The sequence below is a fragment of the Dendropsophus ebraccatus genome, chromosome 15 (assembly GCF_027789765.1).
Source record: "Dendropsophus ebraccatus isolate aDenEbr1 chromosome 15, aDenEbr1.pat, whole genome shotgun sequence".
NCBI classification, from domain to species: domain Eukaryota; kingdom Metazoa; phylum Chordata; class Amphibia; order Anura; family Hylidae; genus Dendropsophus; species Dendropsophus ebraccatus.
The window spans coordinates 18707590-18732609 of NC_091468.1; positions in this window are offsets into that span (position 1 = coordinate 18707590).

Genomic DNA, 25020 nt, shown 5'->3' on the forward strand with positions numbered 1-25020 from the left:
ACACCGCCACACCAGACCTGACAATACCGCTATACTGTTACTGGATAACACCGCCACACCAGACCTGACCAATACTGCCATACTGTGACTGGATAACACCGCTATACCAGTCCTGACCAATACCGACACACTGTGACTGAATAACACTGCTATACCAGACCTGACCAATACTGCCATACCCCCCCTTAAAAAGACACCAGATTTTCTGAACGGGAGGGTACTGCCCCACTGCAAGGTGCTACCCTAGGCACCAGACCATGGGTGCCTAATGGTAAATACGGCCCTGCAGGTATACAGGACCCCCAAACTATACACTACAGGTATACCGGAGTTCCACCAACTATATACTACAGGTATACAGGACCCCAAACTATACACTACGGGTTTACAGAAACCCAAAACTATACACTACAGGTATACAGGACCTTCACGAACTCTATACTACAGGTATACAGGACCCCAAACTTTACACTACAGGTATGCAGGACCTCAACCAACGCTATACTACAAGTATACAGCACCTTTACCAACTCTATACTACAGGTATACAGGACCTCCACCAACTACATACTACAGGTATACAGGACCCTCAAACTATACACTACAGGGTATACAGAACCCCCGAACTATATACTACAGGTCACAACACCTATAAAGAAACAACTGAACCTCCATAATTTGTAAACATATCAAAAAATACTTTATTAGATAAAAAGCACATACATTTAAATCTAATAAAGTATTTTTTGATATGTTTACAAATTATGGAGGTTCAGTTGTTTCTATATAGGTGTTGTGTTCGTAACTAGAACCCAGTATTATTACATTAACACTACATCCCCTTCTCAGTTCTTATAATACATATAGACTGTAGTGTAGGGGAGATCTGCTATATCTTTGTATATGTATGTGTATATACTACAGGTATACAAGACCGCCACCAACTATACACTACAGGTATCCAGGACCCTCAAGCTATAAACTACAGGTATACAAAACCTCCACCAACTATACATTACAGGTATACACTAATTCCACTGATGAAACAATACCTTTTAGATTGGCCTCCTAGGCACCTTAGAACAAATCTAATTAACACACTGACACTTAATACCTGGGCAGTGCCGGGTACATTTTCTAGTGTATATATATATATATATATATATATATATATAAATATGTTGTTGCCAGAAAAAGACTGCTAGGTCCATCTAGTCTGCCCTTTTAGTATTTCCATTATTATCTTAGGATAGAAAGATGTTTATTCCAGACAGGTTTAAATTCTGTTATAGATTTAAATTCTATAGATTTACCAACCCATCAGCTGGAAGTTTGTTCCAAGCATCTACTCTTTAGTAAAGTAAAATTTTCTCGTGTTGCTTCGGATCTTTCACCCAACTTATCTCACTGCCCTCTTGTTCTTGAGTTCAGTTTTTAGAGACCGCCACTGTTTACTGGGACTTGAATACCCATTCAATTCCTACCCTCTCACAGTATGCTGATAATAGCCTTACTACTTGTTCATGAAAGGGAAGCAATCATGTAAAAATTGCTGTTAGGCCTCCTTCACAAAACAGGAAAATCTGTCTGTTTTTCTTACCAGGATTTCTGACCCATAGGGTTTCATTAAACAGTGACACCCTTCAGGAATTTTCTTGAAGGGTGTCCATAGGTCAGGAAACTTTTGAATCTGTTCTATTTTCGTCAGGATTTCCTGAATGGATGCCCCCATAGATGGTTTCCTGATGCACATGAGGAAATCGTGAAGACACTATTAATGGTTTTCCGAGCATAAAAACTGATGGTTTAATGAAGCCTGATCAGGATTTCTTGACAGGAAAAACTGACACTGACGTGTGAATGGGGCCAGCTATAAATAAGCTACATCCCCAGCAGTGTTTCCGGGAATAGAAGTAAGGCCCCTTTCACACGTCTGTGCCAGTTTTTACTGTTAGAAAATCCTGATCAGGAGGGCTCAAAAGGCTTCAGAAAGCATCAGGATTTCCTGACCGTAATCCGTTTTACCTTCAGGAAATCATCGGGAAAAGGCTTTCAGTAAAAAAAAAAAAAAAAAAAATGTTTTCAGTATTGTCTAGTATGCCAACATACATCACAAGTGCCCACCTTGTGCACTGTTCCATAGTCCCCCACTTGTGTGCCAAGTTACCGGTGTCCCCCTCATGCCATTTGTCATCCTTTAATCTGTTGCAGAACTATAAATCCCATTATGTGATGAAGCATATAACAAAAAAGTGCAGACCACATATAGTATAGTTGAATTTATTGATACATGTATCAATAAATTCAACTATACTATATGTGGTCTTAGCAGAGACAATATCCTTATCCTTTTTGATTATGATTATGTGATGTAGCCCTGCATATTACCACACATCATGCTAGGAGGTGTAGTTGTATAGCCTACCCTATATAACATGCTGGGAGATGTAGTCCTGCATATTACCACACACCATGATGGGAGATGTAGTTCTACTGTGCCCCTGCCTTCCCCCTCCTATGCTATCATCCTCATCTTCTGCAGAACTACAACTTTCATTATGAACTGCCAATAGGGAATTATGGGAGTTGTAGTTCTGCAACCATGGAGAGTCGCAGGCTTGAAAACTACAATACCCATCATGAACTGTCAGCAGGGTATAATGGGAGTAGTAGTTCTAGTGGATAATTTCACCGGCTCTGGTCGCTTTTTTTTCCTTTGGTCCTTGTTGGTGGTGACACTGTGGTCATGGTCCGGATGCCAGGTGAGATGTGCTGCCAAGGTTTTTGGGGGGTGGGGGGCAGGGCTGGTATCTGTCCAGGCATTGCCACTGAGGTGTAGGGAGGTGTGGGGAAGGGTGCGTTAGTACAACTGGTGTTTAAGGGGCTTGCGGCTTTGCACTCCGATTTTCCAGTGCTTCCATAGAGTTCTGTGGGGCCATCTGTGCTGGAATTCCGGACAAAAATACGGCAGGATCTAAAAATAATAATATTTTCTGCAATGTATTAAACACCAAACCCACAGACACGAGACCCAGGGTACAAAAACCCCCTTAATAAAAGAACCCCACCCCTCTCTATCAATAAAATATAACTTTATTGATATATTCAATAAAATCTAGGTGGTGGATCTAATGTTAACAATACACACACCCTAACGCTCACTTCAGCTAATGATGGCTAGATTTTATTGAATATATCGTATTGGTGTTTAATACGTAGTGAGTAACCCCTGACCTTACCTGTAAGAGGGGTGTGTGTATTTTTTGAATCTTCTGCAATGGACACCCTTCAGGAAAAATCCTGAAGGTTGTCCTTCATTAACCCCTTCACGTCAGTAACATGTATATATACGTTCCTATTGCACATACCCCGTGCAGTAGGAATGTATATATACGTTCCTGACTTCAGGGGGCTTTATGATGAGAGCGGGATCGCTGCAGGGATAGCGATCCCGCTCTCATCTGACTGTAGCACCGGAGATAATGAGAATCAGCTGTGATCCCGCAGCTGACCCCCATTAACCCCTTAGTGACCGCCAATACGGCGGTCACTAATGGGCCAGTGCCGCCGCTGCATTTCATCTCCCCCCACCGTGAATCCATAGTGGGGGGAGATGAAATAAGTAAAATCAGTGCGCATGCGCTCCAGAAGCAGCCAATTTGGTCTCTGTCACTGAACTATGATTACTGTGATAGAAAATATCACAGTAATCATAGTAATACAGTGAAAACTAATGTATAAAGTACAAAAAGTGACAAACATACAAAAAAATAAAACACACACTTTTTATTATAGTAATAATTGCAGTTTACTCCCAAATTACCCCTAACCCCCCCAGATTACCCGTAACCACCGCAGGTTGCCCGTAACCATCCCAGGTTGTCCATAATCACGACAGATAGCACGTAACCCCCCAGAATACACGTAACCACTGCACGTTGCCAGTGACCCCCTCCAGATTGTCCGTAATCACCCCAGATTGCCTGTAACCACCCCAAATTACATGTACCCACCCCAGATTACCTATAAGCACTTCAGTCTATTGGTAACAATTCTAGATTGTCTGTAACCCCTTCAGGTTGCCCGTAACCACTGCAGGTTGCACATAACCACCCCAGGTTGCCCGTAATCATGCCAAATTACATGTAACCCCCCAGATTGCACGCAACCACTGCAGGTTGCCTCTGACCACCGCACGTCGCCTCTGACCACCGCACCTCACCTCTGACCACCGCACGTCGCCTCTGACCACCCCACCTTGCCTCTGACCACCCCAAATTGCCAGTGACCCCCTCCAGATTGCCCGTAACCACGCCAGACTACAGGTACCCACCTCAGATTACCTATAAGCACTTCAGTTTATTCGTAACCACCCCAGATTGTCTGTAACCACCCCAGATTATCTGTAACCACCCCAGATTGTCCGTAACCACCCCAGATTGTCTGTAACCACCCCAGATTATCTGTAACCACCCCAGATTGTCCGTAACCACCCCAGATTGTCTAACCACCCCAGATTGTCTGTAACCACCCCACGTTGCCCGTAACCACAGCAGGTTGCCTGTAACCACCCTAGATTGTCTGTAACCACAACAGGTTGTCCGTATCCACCCCACGTTGCCTGTAACCACCCCAGGTTGCCTGTAACCACCCCAGGTTGCCGTAACCACAGCAGGTTGCCCGTGACCACCCCATGTTGACCATATCCACCCCAGATTACCCGTAACCACCCCAGGTTGCCCGTAACCACCTCCAGATTACCCGTAACCACCTCAGACTGCCCGTAACCACCTCCAGATTACCCGTAACCACCCCAGACTGTCCGTAACCACCCCACATTACCTGTAATCTCATTTTTTATTTTATTTTAGTAACTGCGCTATTCTAATAACTATTACTAGCTGCGGTTTTGCTCCAGCAAATTGGCGCTCCTTCCCTTCAGAGCCCTGCTGTGTGCCCATACAGTGGTTTATGCCCACATATGGGGTACCGTTGTACTCAGGAGAACCTGCCTTACAGATTTTGGGGTACAATTTTTTCTCCTGTTCCTTGTGAAATTTCGAAATTTCAAACTAAACCAACATATTATTGGAAAAATTCAAGTTTTTCATTTTTACTGGCCAATTTTGAATTCTTTCCTCTAATACCTGTGGGGCCAAAATGCTCATCCTACCCCAAGATGAATTCTTTGAGGGGTGCACTTTCCAAAATGGGGTGACATGGTTTTTTTTTCTCTGCTGACACTACAGGGGCTCTGCAAATGCACCTGGCGCTCGGAAACTTCTTCAGCAAAATCTGCAATGGAAAAGCTAATTGGCGCTCCCTTCCTTCTGAGCCCTGCTGTGTGCCCATACAGTGGTTTACGTCCACATATGGGGTACCATAGTACTCAAGAGAACCTGTGTTACAAATTTTGGGGTGCTTTTTCTCTCATGTTCCTTTTGAAAATGAGAAACTTTAATCTAAACGTATATATTATTGGAAAATTTTAAATTTTTCATTATTTTACGGCCTAATGGCGAATACTTTCCTCCAGTCCCTGTAGGGTTAAAATGCTCATTATACCCCTAGATTAATTCTTTAAGATGTGTAGTTTCCAAAATGAGGTCACTTATGTGGGTTTCCAGTATACAAACCTCCTAAATCAACTTAAAAAAAGAACTGGTCCCTAAAAAAATCAGTTTTGGAAACTTTCACGAAAATGTGGTAATTTGCTGATAAATTTCTAAGCCCCGTAACACCCTAAAAAAGTAAAATATGTTTATGAAATGAAGCCAGAATAAAGAGGACATATTGGTAATGTGACTTAGTAACTAATTTATGTGATACGACTTTCTTTTTATAGAAGCAGAGAATTTCAAAGTTCATAAAATGCTATTTTTTATTTTTCATGATATTTTGATGTTTTTCACAAAAAACACACAAAGTAGTGACCAAAGTGCCATATGTGACGAAAAAACAATCTCAGAATTGCTAGCATACGTTAAAGCATCACTGAGCTATAAGCGCATAAAGTGAGACAGGTCAGATTTTGAAAAATGAGCCTGGTCTTTTAGGTGCAAATAGGCTTGGTCTTGAAGTGGTTAAAGGGAATCCGTCAGCTCCCGGGCACTTCCTAAGATGTTGACAGTGTGATGTAGCTGGCAGTCCCCCAGTGAGTAATTTTCCGTGCAGTGGATTATGTACAATCTTATGTCTCCTACTGTCACAGAGCTGTTGTTTGTGCCACACTTGTCATGCATCCTCCTCCCTCTTCATGAATAATCAATGCTGCCCGGCCTCCGGCTCGCTCAGCTGTCAGATTTCAGATCAGTCCTCTGTAGGCAGTTTATGTCTGAAAGAATCTCTCCTCCCTAATGTGTTGGAGCTGTGGTCTAGGGATAACTCTAGGGTCTAGGGATAACTTTTTCTCATTATTGTATCATTTTTAAGGCTATGTTCACACAGTATTTTTGCTCAGTATTTTGGTCAGTATTTTGCAACCAAAACCAGGAGTGGATTGAGAACACAGAAAGGCTATGTTCTCACACTGTTGAAATTGAGCAGATGGCCGTCATTTAATGGCAAATATCGGACGTTGTTTTTTTTAAAAAAATTTGCCATTAAATGACAGCCATCCACTCCATTTCAACAGTGTGTGAACATTGCCTTTCAGTGTTTTCAATCCACTTCTGGTTTTGGTTGCAAAATACTTAGCAAAAATACTGTGTGTGTGTGAACATAGCCTTAAAAATGATACAATAATGAGTAAAAAAAAAACATCTATGTAATTTCCATCAGGGGATTCGAACCAGAGAACAAACTGCTGTCAGGTCTCTAGACAGGCAAGTTACCCCTAGACCACATCTCCAACACATTACAGAGGAAAGATTCTTTCAGACATAACCTGCCTACAGAGGACTGATCTGCAATCTAACAGCTGAGCGAGCAGGAGGCCGGGCAGCATTGATTATTCATGAAGAGAGAGGAGGATGCATGACAAGTGTGGCACGAACAACTGCTCTGTGACAGTAGGAGACATAAGATTGTACATAATTCGCTGCACGGAAAATTACCAAAAAGGCACCATGCTTACTGGGGGCTGCCAGCTACAGCACACTGTCAACACCTTAGGTAGAGCCTGGGAGCTGACAGATTCCCTTTAATGTACCCCTTCGGGTCTGGAAATCTGTCTGGATTTCCTAATGAGAAAGGTGGGCGGAGGAGATGGAGGAGAGTGACCAGAAGGGGGAGCTCCTGTGTGCCGTCTACATTGATTGTAGTTCTCCTTTCTTTCTCGCCTCACACGATAACTGTGTGTACTGTGGAGTGGCCATCTTAGGGGGAGCAGAGCTGACAGGTATAGTGTAAGAGAGGTGGTGTATGGTGTTTATAGTGTCTATTAATCACCCCCCCAGCCAAAGCCAGGAATAGATTTGAAAAGAGGAGAAATTTCAGGCTTTCCTTTATGACCTGATCTCTGTCTATAGTCTTTCTGGCTTTGTCTTTAAATCTTTGGCAGATAATCTTTCTGTGTAAATGGACCCTTAATACAGCTGATCAGCATACTGCAGGTGGAATTGATCCAACTCAATGTCTCACTGGCGGTTATGAGCCAGACACACCTGTGGCAGAGGCTGGTCATCCAGATGAGTAGCTGAATATTTGCATCAATCCAGACCAGCTTCTTGCTTATTTTGCTCATCAAATTTAGCAGCTCACCGGTGCTAGTGGTGATGATCCAGCTGGTTGCGGTTGTCCAGATGTGCAGGGAGCTGCTATGGGCGAGGGTGGTGTTTGGACCCTCCAGTGGTGGTGTTTGGACCCTGTAGTTTGCTGGTGCTGGACTTGGGCCTCTGCAAATTGCTGGTGGTAGAGTTTGGACACTGCAAGCTGATGGTGGTAAAGTTCCATTTGGGCAGGTTTTTGATGGCAGTGTTCTGCCTCTGCAGGTCCCTAGTGATGTTTTCCCAGCTTAGCGGGTTGCCGATGGAGTTGCCCCAGCTCAGTTGGTTGCTGAAGGTTTCAATCAAGGTGAATAAGTGTCTGGTGGAGAGACAGCCCACCAGGATTGGAACCACATAGCACAGGAGGTTACCAAAAATGGCAAGATCCCTGCCAATCCTTTCTTCTCTATCCATGTTCTAACAAAAATCAGAAGCACTAGAAACAAACGGCAGTATACATAGGCAGAAGCACGGGCTAGTTTGAGCCTCTCAGGACAGAAAGTCTGGGGTTCTGCACCTTCTTTTCTAGGGCCCTGGGATGGCATAATCAATTTTGTCACATCCTTGATGTCACTGCTTGTTGTATTCTGATGTCTTGAGCATGTCATGGCAGGTTGTCATGGCATGATGGAAGTTGTTTCAGGTTAGGGCACATTGCACTGCATGGATTTGAAAAGAGGAGAAATCTCAGTCTTTCCTTTATGACCTTTTCCTGTTTATATTGTTTCTGGCTTTGGCTTCAAAAATCTGTCTGATAAATCTGTGTGTGTAAGCACGCCATTAGCCATGTCACCCACTACAATATCAGGCCCATGTTTACACAACGTAAGGTGTGTATTAATCACAGCCAATGTTGCCGATGTGCAACAACAGCCGTGATTAATAAACAACCTATGTGCAATGCTGTTAGATGAAATCCTGTCCGGAGTGTATACTTAGGGGGACATTTATTAAGTGCGATGTTTTCTGCGCCAGACTTAAAAATGTCCCTGCAGCTCCGGCACTACAGAGATACGGCAGTACGCCTCTACATAAATCCTGTGCGCGCCGGTGCGCATGGCAGGACCTTACGCCAGCTGAGAACTGAAGTAGGTTTCCTGCGCATTCTTTGGCAAAACTAAAGATGAATTGCGCGGACTCTGAGTCCGCACCCCCCCATTCCGCCCCCTCCACACCTCCTCCCTGCCCCCCCCCTGGCGTACACGGCGGAAAGTGACGATTTGCCAATATTTTATTCACAAAACGGCCATTTGTGAATAAAATAGAGAACCTGTCAGTTCACACAATAGAGCATCAAATTAGCATGCGGGAACGGATGAGCCCGCATCCAAATTCAGAAGCAATGAAAATCATCCAGCCGATACTGCAGTACTGGCCGGGATGATTCTCTCTGACACCGGTTGTTCTTTGACACGGCCGGGTCACAGAACGGCCGGTGTCTTACGCCATGTGAACATGGCCTCAAGATGTGAAATAGGCTTTTATGGCCTCTCAGAATGATGTAGGGTGAGGGGATATGTTGCAGATTTTTATAGCCTAATACATGTGACTAGCCAGGGCCGGCTCCAGGTTTTTGTGGGCCCTTTGTGGAGCAAATCATGTGGTAACAGTAAACCAGCAGGTCCCCTTATTGATGGCACCCCTCTGCCAAACATCTTAGGCACTTTACTTTTTCAGCACCTTTTCCTTTTCTGTACAAGTTCCCATCATAGTGCCCCCAAACAGTAACAGGACCCTCTTTTTTCCCTAGGTAAAGTTAAGTCCCTTCTTTATGCCTTATTCTGTAGTTGGGATCCCATCTCTAGTTAGGCATCCTCTTTGTACCCCTATCTGTTATCGTGCCCATATCTATAGTTAGGTTCCTCGTGTGTCCCTCATCTGTAGGTGAGCCGGTCTTTGTGCTTCAACCTGTAGCTAGCCCCTCTCTTTATGCAAAAAGAACTTTGCCCTTATTAACTGTGCCACTGTCCCCCCCCCCGCCAGATAAATTGAGCCACTGTCTTCATAAATCGTTGTTTACCAACCAGTGCCGCCTCTTGTGACCCCTTTTGCAAAGTCTACTGCTTCAGTTTTTAAAATGGCAATTTGCATATACTCCAGAATGTTAGAAAGCATGATCAGCTTAACAGCAATTACTTGACATGTCAATATTTTCCTAGAAAATGAACTTTATCCCCCAAAACACATTTCAACATCATTGCAGCCCTGCCTTAAAAGGACCAGCTAACATCGTTTCAGTGATTGCTCCATTAACACAGGTGTGGGTGTTGATGAGGACAGGGCTGGAGATCAATCTGTCATGATTAAGTAAGAATGACACTACTGGGCACTTTAAAAGGAGGCTGGTGCTTGGCATCATTGTTTCTCTTCTGTTAACCATGGTTATCGCTAAAGAAACGCGTGCAGTCATCAATGCACTGCACAAAAATGGCCTAACAGGGAAGAGTATCGCAGCTAGAAAGATTGCACCTAAGTCAACAATCTATCGCATCATCAAGAACTTCAAGGAGAGAGGTTCCATTGTTGCCAAAAAGGCTCCAGGGCGCCTGAGAAAGACCAGCAAGCGCCAGGACCGTCCCTTAACAGTGTTTCAGCTGCGGGATTGGGCTACCAGCAGTGCAGAGCTTGCTCAGGAATGGCAGCAGGCAGGTGTGAGTGCATCTGCATGCACTGTGAGGCGGAGACTCTTGGAGCAAGGCCTGGTCTCAAGGAGGGCAGTAAAGAAGCCACTTCTCTCCAGAAAAAACATCAGGGACAGACTGATATCCTGCAAAAGGTACAGGGAGTGGACTGCTGAGGACTGGGGTAAAGTCATTTTCTCTGATGAATCCCCTTTCCGATTGTTTGGGACATCTGGAAAACAGCTTATTCAGAGAAGACGAGGTGAGCACTACCACCAGTCTTGTCTCATGCCAACTATAAAGCATCCAAAAGGATGCTGGTTGACCTCAGGGAGATCAACCAAAACACTGCAGAGACACCATCACGTGTCTCAACGTCAGTGAACTAGCCAGAACAACCAAGCCAAGGAATGTCTCCAATTAAGGAAACCACCTAAGTAAGGAATCCATCCACAGACAGCTGTTTCGGGGTTTTTGCCCCTCATCCGTGTGGAGTAGGTTTCTGGCTAGTGGGAGCAATGACTAGTAAGTGCATGCAAAAGGACGCTGGTTGACCTCAGGGAGATCAACCAAAACACAGCAGAGACACCATCACGTGTCTCAATGTCGGTGTTTTCTAGAACATTGCCCCCTGGGAAATCAAATATGCAAAGAAACACTGCACAGACACCATCACGTGTCTTGACGTCAGCGAACTAGCCAGACCTTCCTCCAGGAAGAAACATGTGATGGTGTCTCTGCAGTGTTCTTTTGCACAACTGTAAAGCATCCTGAAACCATTCATGTGTTGGGGTTGCTTCTCAGCCAAGGGAATCGTCTCTCTCACAGTCTTGCCTAAAAACACAGCCATGAATAAAGAATGGTACCAGAATGTCCTCCAAGAGCGACTTCTCCCAACCATCAAAGAGCAGTTTGGCGATCAACAATGCCTTTTTCAGCATGATGGAGCACCTTGCCATAAAGCAAAGGTGATAACTAAATGGCTCAGGGAACAAAACATAGAGATTTTGGGTCCATAGCCTGGAAACTCCCCAGATCCTAATCCCATTGAGAACTTGTGGTCAATTATCAAGAGACGGGTGGACAAACAAAATCCAACAAATTCTGACAAAATGCAAGCAATGATTGTGCAAGAATGGACTGCTATCAGTCAGGATTTGGTCCAGAAGTTGATTGAGAGCAGCCAGGGAGAATTGCAGAGGTTCTGAAGAAGAAGGGACAACACTGCAAATATTGACTTGCTGCATTAACTCATTCTAACTGTCAATATAAGCTTTTGTTACTCATAATATGATTGCAATTATATTTCTGTATGTGATAAAAACATCTGACAAACACACATAAAAACCAGAGGGCAGCAGATCATGTGAAAATATAATATTTGTGTCATTCTCAAAACTTTTGGCCATGACTGTACACAAGGGGGGAGATTTATCAAACATGGTGTAAAGTGAAACTGGCTCAGTTTCCCCTAGCAACCAATCAGATTCCATTACTCACAGACAAAACCCCACACAAGCTAGCGATAGGGTTAACGCTGTTTCTGGAAGAAAGCAATTAATTTTGTCCAGTCCTAGAATAACCACTATGTAAATTCAATAGTACATGTATTCTCAAATACTAAGTACCATTAAAGTTTTCTGCATGATTTCATTAATGTTTAAATTATTGCAAAATGGGGAAATGTTCATTCTTGTTTTTTTTATTTTTGGGTTTCTCTTGTTTTAATATCAAAGATAACTGGATCCTGGATGAGTTGGCCAGCAGGTGGCACTAGAGATGCCTTAATTCTGCTTCCCACTGTCTGGTCTACAGATATCTTTCAAAACAAGCACAAGTCCTGGCCTGACCACTCATCCAAAGATCCCAACTAGATAGATCGCTAAGATGCTGTTGGTTTCAGTCTTTTGGACCTTTTGAAGCCCTTAAACAGATGCAGTTGAATTAGACCCTGGGACGTATTTACAGCACGTGCTGCCCTGACCGGCTGATCGTTCTCTCTATTTCACGGAGCGATAATCGGCCGAATCGTGGAATAGGCCCCTTAGTATCCTAAGGAGGGGGCAGCAGGAGTGGAATGCAGGGAGGGTTTTCTTCACTTCTACCAGTGCTGTAGAGCTGCGCAGACAAGGTAAAATATTATGAAGAGATGTCTATATAACTTGCAATGTATAACTTTTTTTATTACTTTATTTTTTTTTTTTTAAATAATGTTCCCTATCCGGAGTTCCCTTTAATATAACAAAGCCATGCAGGTTTTACAAATCTTTTGAAATTACAGCTTTAAAGGGGTAGTGCGGCGCTGACTTGTCATGTGGTGCTATAACCTAAAATTATTATGTTAATTTGTTTTCTCTGAGAACCATTGGCATTACAACGATAGGGGTATTTTCGCCCCTAGGACGAAGGAATATTTAATGAAAACAATAATTAAAGTTTAATAAACCCCTGCTACAGGAAGTATAAGTAAGCCCTCCCCCTTAACATCATCAGTCAATCACAAGAAACATAAATAAAGGGTAGGGAGACTTGTGATGCCAATGGGTCTCAGGGAAAACAAATTAACATAATAATTTTAGCTTCCCTTGCGTCCCATTGGCATCACAACGATAGGGGAACTAGCAAGAAATATCCCCTGAGGGCGGGACATCCAGAACAGCTGCATTCGAAGAAAAAAAGACTGATGATGTTAAGGGGGAGGGCTTACTTATACTTCCTGTAGGAGGGGTTTATTAAACTTTAATTATTGTTTTCTTTAAATATTGCCAATGGGACGTAAGGGAACCTTTCTTGCCGGCATCCACGTTGTCCAGGTCGTCCCGCCCCCCTTTGGAAGTCCATTAGTCTAAATCTTTTTTAATCTTGTCGATACATTGGCCTGGTGCCTATCTTATGCTAATGCGTCATGTTGTGACGATTTTGGGGCTGGCCAAGCGGGGGAGGGGTGACCCGGACACAATGGATGATGGCAAGAAAGGTAATAGCACCACATGATATAACTTTGTCGTGTGATGCAAGATTTTTTTTAAAAAGTCAGTGCCGCAATACTCCTTTAAGAAAAAAAATTGTCAACACCCAGATGGGTATTTAAAAATTATTAGCAGTTGTTATACATGCAACAGACAAACATACAAAATATAGCTACATAAAAATGTCAAAACCTATAGCCCCCCTGCATTATGGTCAATAGAAAAGGAAGAAAAGTGGAGAGTTTAACCTCTTAAGGACGGAGCCAATTTTCGTTTTTGCGTTTTCATGTTTTCCTCCTTGTGTTTAAAAGGCCATAGCAGTTTCTTTTTTCTACCTAGAGACCCACATGAGCCCTTATTTTTTGCGTCACTAATTGTACTTTGCAATGACAGGCTGAATTTTTGCATAAAGTACACTGCAAAACCAGAAAAAAATTCAAAGTGTGGTGAAATTGAACAAAAAAACGATTTTTTTTTATTTAAGGGTTTTTTGTTTTTACGCCATTCGGCCTTGGGTAAAACTGACTTGTTATGCATGTTCCTCAAGTCGTTACGATTACAACGATATATAACATGTATAACTTTTATTTTATCTGATTTTATCTGAAAAATTCAAACCATTGTTAACAAATATATGTTCCTTAAAATCGCTCTATTCCCAGGCTTATCGCGCTTTTATCCTTTGGTCTATGGGGCTGTGTGTTTTTTGCACCATGAAGTGTTCTTTCTATTGGTACCTTGATTGCGCATATGCGACTTTTTGATCACTTTTTATTAAATTTTTTCTGGATTTGATGCGAACAAAAATTAGCAATTTTGCACTTTGGGATTTTTTTGCGCTTTCGCCGTTTACCGTGCGAGATCAGGAATGTGATTAATTAATAGTTCAGGCGATTACGCACGCGGCGATACCAAACATGTTTATTTATTTATTTATTTATTTTTATTTAAAACCTGGGAGAAGGAGGGTGATTCAGACTTTTATTAGGGGAGGGGGCTTTTTACTAATAACAACACTTTTTTTTTTACACTTATACTAGAAGCCCCCCTGGGGTTAGGGTTATTCCCCCCCCTGGGGTTAGGGTTATTCCCCCCCCCCTGGGGTTAGGGTTATTCCCCCCCCCCCTGGGGGACTTCTAGTATAAGTGCACTGATCTCTCATTGAGATGTTTGCTGTATACTTATACAGCAAAGATCAATGAGATCAGCACTCGGATGCTTTCGGCTGCTGCAGCCGAAAGCATCCGAGTGCCAGGCCGGGATCAGCGCCATTTTGGCAGAGACCTCGGCCAGAGCAGGATGTGTGGATCGCTCCTCGAGCGATCCACCCCACTAGACACCAGGGACGGCTGCATACAGTAATCGGATGCAGCTGTCAATTTTGCCTCCGATTACTTAATTAGCGGGCACGGCGATCGGACTGTGCCCACTAATAGCCGCGGCCTCGGGCTACATGCGGCACCTCGGACCGTGGCAGTTCAGAGCGGGGTCGCCGCGCGGCCCCGCTCTGAACACCTCTTAAGGACGCATTTTGTACCAGTATGTCATGCATCCTTAAGAGGTTAAAGGGGTAGTTCAGCAAAGAAAATTTCTCTGTCTCTGTCCATGTCAGGAACTGTCCTGCTCTCCAGACTGGAAAGAATACCACTTTTTGCAGGACATACAGCAGCTGAAAAGTACTTAAAGACTGGAGATTTTTAATAGAAGTAAATTACAAATCTCTGACACTTTTTGACACCAGTTGATTTAAAAGAAAAACATTTTTGCTAAACTACCGTTTTAATTTAAGGAACCAACATGGCGTTTGGTGTTTAGATATCATGCTTTATAACAAAGCTATACTTAGTTGTATCCAGGTCCAGTCTCCTCAAGGCTGCTATATAACAGCTATACTTACTGTATCCAGGTCCAGTCTCCTGAAGGCAGCTATATAACAGCTATACTTACTTGTATCCAGGTCCCGTCTCCTGAAGGCTGCTATATAGCAGCTAAACTTACTTGTCTCCAGGCCCAGTCTCCTGAAGGCAGCTATATAACAGCTATACTTACTGGTCTCCAGGCCCAGTCTCCTGAAGGCAGCTATATAACAGCTATACTTACTGTATCCAGGTCCAGTCTCCTGAAGGCTGCTATATAACAGCTATACTTACTGTATCCAGGTCCAGTCTCCTGAAGGCAGCTATATAACAGCTATACTTACTGTATCCAGGTCCAGTCTCCTGATTGCAGCTATATAACAGCTATGCTTACTGTATCCAGGTCCAGTCTCCTGAAGGCTGCTATATAACAGCTATACTTACTGTATCCAGGTCCAGTCTCCTGAAGGCAGCAATATAACAGCTATACTTACTGTATCCAGGTCCAGTCTCCTGAAGGCAGCTATATAACAGCTATACTTACTGTATCCAGGTCCAGTCTCCTGAAGGCTGCTATATAACAGCTATACTTACTGTATCCAGGTCCAGTCTCCTGAAGGCAGCTATATAACAGCTATACTTACTGTATCCAGGTCCAGTCTCCTGAAGGCAGCTATATAACAGCTAAACTTACTTGTCTCCAGGCCCAGTCTCTTGAAGGCAGCTATATAACAGCTATACTTACTTGTGTTCAGTCTCCTTAAGGGTGTGTTCACACGTACAGGGTCCGCAGCAGATTTAATGGCGCAGATTCGATGATGTGTTCAGTCATTTAGTTACACTGATATGTGCAGCATCAAATCTGCGCCACCAAATCTGCTGCGGATCCTGCACATGTGAACACATCCTAAGGAACCTTTTCAATCATGTTCGAGTTTGAAAAAAGAGACTAAGCACTCAAGTCCTGGCCAGTACAGAGTGTCATGGCTCAATCTGTGCAAAATCAACGCCTGCTTTCTCTGTAAACGCTAAGATGACCTGGGAAACACGGGACTTACTGTGTTTAGATTTTTTGAAAAATAAAGTCTAAACATAGGAAGTAAATCTAAACAATAAATAACCAACACCGCACTATCTAAGCAGTATATTAGTCCATGCACATCCAACGGATCCCACTCAATCCGCTATATTCAGACAATACTTTTAGAAAGATGTGTCTAGTGTACGAGAAATACCTTAAAGTTGCAGCTTTTCAGTGTTCACTCCAACTGATCAAGGAGAGTACTCACACGGATGCAAACTTTGCTTTCACTTGTTTTTCTTTAATCGGTATCGCGTACAGGACAAATTCAAATGCTCACCGGCTGGCGTGTTCCACTCTCAGTCCAAACCATCCAACCTCGCGGCGGACGTTTCGGAGGACAGGCTCCTCCTTCCTCATGCGCGAGGACGTACAGGTGAGGAACGCCTTAAAACTTTAACAAAGATCACATGATCCAACATTGCCTGGATCATACACGGTGAAATACCTAATATCCATATACAACATATATATATTACACATAGTAAAGACGCATGATGCATGATGGAAGAGAATACTGGAATATATTAATTATCCGCATACATACTAAAGAAAGGCTCTGAAGCTGCAGACTTCATTCAGTCCAATGGGACTGAGAGTCTCCAGCTTCAGAATCCACCATGTTTCCCTCCGGAGCAATCGCTTACGATTCTCCTCCACATCGCTACATAACTCAAGTTGTTCCAATACTTGCCATCTAAGATCACATACACTATGACGGTTTTCAAAAAAGTGGCGTGCCACTGTGGTTTCTCCGAATTCCTTTGTATCCTTTTTATCCTTATTGTCGCTGAACTTCCTAATAGCTGACTTATGTTCATTCAGGCGTATTTTAATTTGTCTGCTTGTTTGGCCAACATAGCCTAGCCCACAAGGGCATTTCAGCAGATAAATTAGATTTTTATCATTACATGTGAAAAATCCTCTTACATCTATTTTTGTCCCCTTGCTTGGGTGATAGATCGTGTCTCCTTTAATTATGTTATGGCAGTGCTGACAATTCATGCACGCAAACGTACCTTTTCTGCTGGATGCCAGGAAGGTCTGTCTATTTTGTTTCTTTTTCTGTATATCACTCTTAACTAGTAGATTCCCTATTGCCGTATTTTTCTTGTACCCGAAAATGGGCCGTTCTTTGAAAATTTTACCATACTGGGGGTCGCTAGCCAGCAAGCCCCAGTGTTTCAATATGGAATTTTTAATCAAATTCGCATGTCTGTCATATGTCGAGCTGAATAGTAGCCTCTTGTCCATCCTATTTTCTTTTTTCTTCTGTTTTCTAACTTCACTTCTTTTCATTTTTCTAACTTCTCTTTCCACAGGTTTTAACTCACGTTCTCTATACCCTCTCAGTGTGAATTTGTGTTTAAGTCCCTTAGCGTTTTTTTGATATTCACTTTCTGTACTCGAAATCCTTTTAGCCCGGATAAATTGCGATTTAGGGAGACTTTTGAACACATGTGGAGCATGATGACTACTGCGGAACAAAGTATTGTTCCTATCCGTGGGTTTCGAGTACAGAGTGGTATCAAAACCGCTCTCACTTTTTCTCACCTCAACATCTAGAAAGTGGATCACACTACGGTGATATTCAAGTGTGAATTGTATAGAAGGATGACAGGCATTCAGCCTAGAGACAAATTGTACCAAAGCACTCTCGCTTTCTGTCCAGAACAGGCACACATCGTCCACATAACGGACCCATGTGGACGACGCGGGCATGCCACACTCACCAATGAACTTTTCTTCAAATTCATGCATGAAAATGTTAGCGAGACTTGGTGCTACCGAAGACCCCATGGATACACCATGTAACTGTAAGAAAAAATCATTATCAAACCTAAAATAATTTCTGGTAAGCACCAAGTCTAGCAATCCCATAAGAAAATTAATCATACTGTTGTCCAATCGGGCATTCCTGCTCAGTTGCTGCCTGTGACATTGAAGAAAAGAGGTGAATATTATATGCACGTTAGATGTGCAAAGTCTGTACACCAATATTCCCCAGGACGAGGGGATGTCCTGTGTCAGGCAGCAACTGAGCAGGAATGCCCGATTGGACAACAGTATGATTAATTTTCTTATGGGATTGCTAGACTTGGTGCTTACCAGAAATTATTTTAGGTTTGATAATGATTTTTTCTTACAGTTACATGGTGTATCCATGGGGTCTTCGGTAGCACCAAGTCTCGCTAACATTTTCATGCATGAATTTGAAGAAAAGTTCATTGGTGAGTGTGGCATGCCCGCGTCGTCCACATGGGTCCGTTATGTGGACGATGTGTGCCTGTTCTGGACAGAAAGCGAGAGTGCTTTGGTACAATTTGTCTCTAGGCTGAATGCCTGTCATCCTTCTATACAATTCACACTTGAATATCACCGTAGTGTGATCCACTTTCTAGATGTTGAGGTGAGAAAAAGTGAGAGCGGTTTTGATACCACTCTGTACTCGAAACCCACGGATAGGAACAATACTTTGTTCCGCAGTAGTCATCATGCTCCACATGTGTTCAAAAGTCTCCCTAAATCGCAATTTATCCGGGCTAAAAGGATTTCGAGTACAGAAAGTGAATATCAAAAAAACGCTAAGGGACTTAAACACAAATTCACACTGAGAGGGTATAGAGAACGTGAGTTAAAACCTGTGGAAAGAGAAGTTAGAAAAATGAAAAGAAGTGAAGTTAGAAAACAGAAGAAAAAAGAAAATAGGATGGACAAGAGGCTACTATTCAGCTCGACATATGACAGACATGCGAATTTGATTAAAAATTCCATATTGAAACACTGGGGCTTGCTGGCTAGCGACCCCCAGTATGGTAAAATTTTCAAAGAACGGCCCATTTTCGGGTACAAGAAAAATACGGCAATAGGGAATCTACTAGTTAAGAGTGATATACAGAAAAAGAAACAAAATAGACAGACCTTCCTGGCATCCAGCAGAAAAGGTACGTTTGCGTGCATGAATTGTCAGCACTGCCATAACATAATTAAAGGAGACACGATCTATCACCCAAGCAAGGGGACAAAAATAGATGTAAGAGGATTTAAGACAAATTAAAATACGCCTGAATGAACATAAGTCAGCTATTAGGAAGTTCAGCGACAATAAGGATAAAAAGGATACAAAGGAATTCGGAGAAACCACAGTGGCACGCCACTTTTTTGAAAACCGTCATAGTGTATGTGATCTTAGATGGCAAGTATTGGAACAACTTGAGTTATGTAGCGATGTGGAGGAGAATCGTAAGCGATTGCTCCGGAGGGAAACATGGTGGATTCTGAAGCTGGAGACTCTCAGTCCCATTGGACTGAATGAAGTCTGCAGCTTCAGAGCCTTTCTTTAGTATGTATGCGGATAATTAATATATTCCAGTATTCTCTTCCATCATGCATCATGCGTCTTTACTATGTGTAATATATATATGTTGTATATGGATATTAGGTATTTCACCGTGTATGATCCAGGCAATGTTGGATCATGTGATCTTTGTTAAAGTTTTAAGGCGTTCCTCACCTGTACGTCCTCGCGCATGAGGAAGGAGGAGCCTGTCCTCCGAAACGTCCGCCGCGAGGTTGGATGGTTTGGACTGAGAGTGGAACACGCCAGCCGGTGAGCATTTGAATTTGTCCTGTACGCGATACCGATTAAAGAAAAACAAGTGAAAGCAAAGTTTGCATCCGTGTGAGTACTCTCCTTGATCAGTTGGAGTGAACACTGAAAAGCTGCAACTTTAAGGTATTTCTCGTACACTAGACACATCTTTCTAAAAGTATTGTCTAAACATAGGAAGTGCCATGTTCTCCATGATAAATAAAAAAATATATAATGTTTGTAAACTGCAAACTTAATTTATATCACATCTACTGTTGTTTTAGGTTTTGAAAGTTATAACGACAGGGACACTTTAAAGGGGTTGTCCAGCGAAAATTATTTTCTTTTAATCAACTGGTGTCAGAAACTTAAATAGATTTGTAATTAACTTCTATTTAACCCCTTCAAGACCAAGCCTATTTGCACCTAAAAGACCAGGCTCATTTTTCAAAATCTGACCTGTCTCACTTTATGCGCTTATAGCTCAGTGATGCTTTAAGGTATGCTAGCGATTCTGAGATTGTTTTTTTGTCACATATGGCACTTTATATTAGTGGCAAAATTTGGTCACTACTTTGTGTGTTTTTTGTGAAAAAAATCAAAATATCATGAAAAAATTAAAAAATTTGCATTTTATGAACTTTGAAATTCTCTGCTTCTAAAAAAAAAAGTCGTATCACATAAATTAGTTACTAAGTCACATTACCGATATGTCCTCTTTATTCTGGCTTCATTTCATAAACATATTTTACTTTTTTAGGGTGTTACGGGGCTTAGAAATTTATCAGCAAATTACCACATTTTCGTGAAAGTTTCCAAAACTGATTTTTTTAGGGACCAGTTCTTTTTTTAAGTTGATTTAGGAGGTTTGCATACTGGAAACCCCCATAAGTGACCCCATTTTGGAAACTACACACCTTAATGAATTAATCTAGGGGATAATGAGCATTTTAACCCTACAGGGGCTGGAGGAAAGTATTCACCATTAGGCCGTAAAAAAAAGAGAAATTAACATTTTCCAATAATATATATGTTTAGATTAAAGTTTCTCATTTTCAAAAGGAACATGAGAGAAAAAGCACCACAAAATTTGTAACGCAGGTTGTCTTGAGTACTACGGTACCCCATATGTGGGCGTAAACCACTGTATGGGCACACTGCGGGGCTCAGAAGGAAGGGAGCGCCAATTAGCTTTTCCATTGCAGATTTTGCTGAAGAAGTTTCCGAGCGCCAGGTGCATTTGCAGAGCCCCTGTAGTGTCAGCAGAGAGAAAAACCCCCATAAGTCACCCCATTTTGGAAAGTGCACCCCTCAAAGAATTCATCTTGGGGTAGGATGAGCATTTTGACCCCACAGGTGTTAGAGGAAAGTATTCAAAATTAGACAGTAAAAGTGAAAAACTCGAATTTTTCCAGTAATATGTTCCTTTAGTTTAAAATTTCTCAATTTCACGAGGAACAAGAGAAAAAAAGTACCACAAAATTTGTAACGCAGGTTCTCCTGAGTAAAAAGGTACCTCATATGTCGGTATAAACCACTGTGTGGGCACACAGCAGGGCTCAGAAGGAAAGGAGCGCCAATTAGCTTTGTCAATGCAGATTTTGCTGAAGAAGTTTCTGAGCGCCAGGTGCGTTTGCAGTGCCCCTGTAGTGCCAGCGGAGTAAAATCTCGCCATAAGTCACCCCATTTTGGAAAGTGCACCCCTCAAAGAATTCATTTTGGGGTGTGGTGAGCATTTTGACCCCACAGGTATTAGAGGAAAGTATTCAAAAGTAGACAGTAAAAATAAAAAACTCAAATTTTTCCATTAATATGTTCCTTTAGTTTGAAATTTTTCAATTTCACGAGGAATAGGAGAGAAAATTCACCACAAAATCTGTAACGCAGGTTCTCCTGAGTAGAACGGTACCCCATATGTGGGCATAAACCACTGTATGGGCACACAGGCGGGCTCAGAAGGGAAAGAGCGCCAATTAGCATTTTCCGTGCAGATTTTTCTGAAGAAGTTTCTGAGCACCAGGTGCGTTTGCAGAGCCCCTGTAATGTCTACAGAATAGATTCCCCCCAAAAGTCACCCCATTTTGGAAAGTACACCCCTCAAAGAATTCATCTTGGGGTAGGATGAGCATTTTGGCCCCACAGGTATTAGAGGAAAGTATTCAAAATTGGCCAGTAAAAATGAAAAACTTGAATTTTTCCAATAATATGTTGGTTTAGTTTGAAATTTCTAAATTTTCACAAGGAACAGGAGAAAAACACACAGCAGGGCTCAGAAGGGAAGGAGCGCCAATTTGCTGGAGCAAAACCGCAGCTAGTAATAGTTATTAGAATAGCACAGTTACTAAAATAAAATAAAGAAAATAGATTACAGGTAAGGTGGGGTGGTTACGGACAGTCTGGGGTGGTTCCGGGTAATCTGAAGGTGGTTACGGGCAGTCTGAGGTGGTTACGGGTAATCTGGGGTGGTTACGGGAATTTTAGGGTGGTTACGGCAACCTGGGGTGGTTACAGGCAACCTGGGGTGGTTACGGGCAACGTGGGGTGGATATGGACAACCTGCTGTGGTTACAGACAATCTGGGGTGGTTACAGGCAACCTGCTGTGGTTAGAGGCAACGTGGGGTGGTTACAGACAATCTAGGGTGGTTACGGACAATCTGGGGTGGTTACGGACAATCTGGGGTGGTTACAGACAATCTGGGGTCGTTACAGGCAACCTGCTGTGGTTACGGCAACCTGGGGTGGTTACAGGCAACCTGTGGTGGTTAGAGGCAACCTGGGGTGGCTAGAGGCAACCCGGGGTGGTTAGAGGCAACCTGGGGTGGTTACGGGCAACATGGGGTGGTTACGGGCAACATGGGGTGGATACGGACAACCTGCTGTGGTTACAGACAATCTGGGGTGGTTACAGGCAACCTGCTGTGGTTAGAGGCAACGTGGGGTGGTTACAGGCAATCTGGGGTGGCTACGGACAATCTGGGGTGGTTACGGACAATCTAGGGTGGTTACGGACAATCTGCGGTGGTTACAGACAATCTGGCATGGTTACAGACAATCTGGGGTAGTTACAGAAAATCTGGAGTGGTTACAGGCAACCTGCTGTGGTTACGGATAAACTGAAGTGCTAATAGGTAATCTGAGGTGGGTACCTGTAATCTGGCGTGGTTACGGGCAATCTGGAGGGGGTCACTGGCAATTTGGGGTGGTTAGAGGCAAGGTGCAGTGGTCAGAAGCAAGGTGCGGTGGTCAGAGGCAAGGTGCGGTGGTCAGAGGCAAGGTGCAGTGGTCAGAGGCGACGTGCGGTGGTCAGAGGCAAGGTGCGGCGGTCAGAGGCAAGGTGCGGCGGTCAGAGGCGATGTGCGGTGGTCAGAGGCGATGTGCGGTGGTCAGAGGCGACGTGCGGTGGTCAGACGCAACCTGTGGTGGTTGCGTGCAATCTGGGGGGTTACATGTAATCTGGCATGATTACGGGCAACCTGGGTGGTTATGCGCAACCTGCGGTGGTTACGGGCAACCTGGAGGGGTTACAGACAATCTAGAATTGATACGGATAGACTGAAGTGCTTATAGGTAATCTGGGGTGGGTACATGTAATTTGGGGTGGTTACGGGCAATCTGGAGGGGGTCACTGGCAATTTGGGGTGGTTAGAGGCAAGTTGCGGTGGTCAGAGGCAAGGTGCGGTGGTCAGAGGCAAGGTGCGGTGGTCAGAGGCAAGGTGCAGTGGTCAGAGGCGAGGTGCGGTGGTCAGAGGCGAGGTGCGGCGGTCAGAGGCAAGGTGCGGCGGTCAGAGGCAACGTGCATTGGTCAGAGGCGACGTGCGGTGGTCAGACGCAACCTGCGGTGGTTGCGTGCAATCTGGGGGGTTACATGTAATCTGGCATGATTACGGGCAACCTGGGTGGTTATGCGCAACCTGCGGTGGTTACGGGCAACCTGGAGGGGTTACAGACAATCTAGAATTGATACGGATAGACTGAAGTGCTTATAGGTAATCTGGGGTGGGTACATGTAATTTGGGGTGGTTACAGGCAATCTGGGGTGATTATGGACAATCTGGAGGGGGTCACTGGCAACATGCGGTGGTTACGGGCAACGTGCGGTGGTTACGTGTAATCTGGGGTGTTACGTGCACTCTGACGTGATTACGGAGAACCTGGGGTGGTTACAGGTAATCTGGCGGGGGGTTAGGGGTAATTTGGGAGTAAACTGCCATTATTACTATAATAAAAAGTGTGTGTTTTATTTTTTTGTCACTTCTTGTACTTTATACATTCATTTTCACTGTATTACTATGATTACTGTGATATTTTCTATCACAGTAATCATAGTTTAGTGACAGAGACCAAATTGGTCTCTGTCACTTTAAATTTTCAGAGCTGGCTGGTTGTGGAGCGCATGCGCACTTCATAACCAGCCAGGACGTCGAGGAGGAAGGAGCCCCAGGATCAGGTGAGTATATGGGGTGGGGGGGGGAGGGTGTTACTGGGGGACGGGGGGTGACTAGGGGGGTGGGGGGCGACTTGGGGGGTGGGGGGAGATGAAATACAGTGGCGGCACCGGCCCATTAGTGACCGCCGTTTCGGCGGTCACTAAGGGGTTAACCCCTTAAGGACCGAGGCAAATTTTATGAATATGACCTCTGTCACTTTATTCATTAATAACTTCGGGATGCTTTTACCTATCCGGCTGATTCTGAGATTGTTTTCTCGTGACATATTGTACTTCACATTTCTTGTAAATTGGAGTCGATACTTATAACGAATCTTTATGAAAAAAAAAAACAAAATAACGTAAAAAATTGTGAAAAAATGCATTTTTCCAACTTTAAAACTTTTCTGCTTATACAGAAAATGGTTATACCACATAAATTATATATTAAATAGCATTAGCAACATGTCTACTTTATGTTGGCGGCATTTATTAAACTATCTTTCATTTTTTTAGACAATAGGAAGCTTAAAACATTAGCAGCAAATTTTCAAATTTTCAGTAAAATTTTTTAGGGACCTGTTCAGGTTTAAAGTGTATTTGAGGGGACTGTGTGTTAGAAAGCCCCACAAAGCACCCCATTTCAGAAACTGCACCCCCCCCCCCCACACACACACACACACACTCTGCAAAAGCACATCCAGAAAGTGTTTTAACCCTTTAGGGGAGTCACAGAAATAAAAGCTAAGTGTGTAAGAAATTTGAGA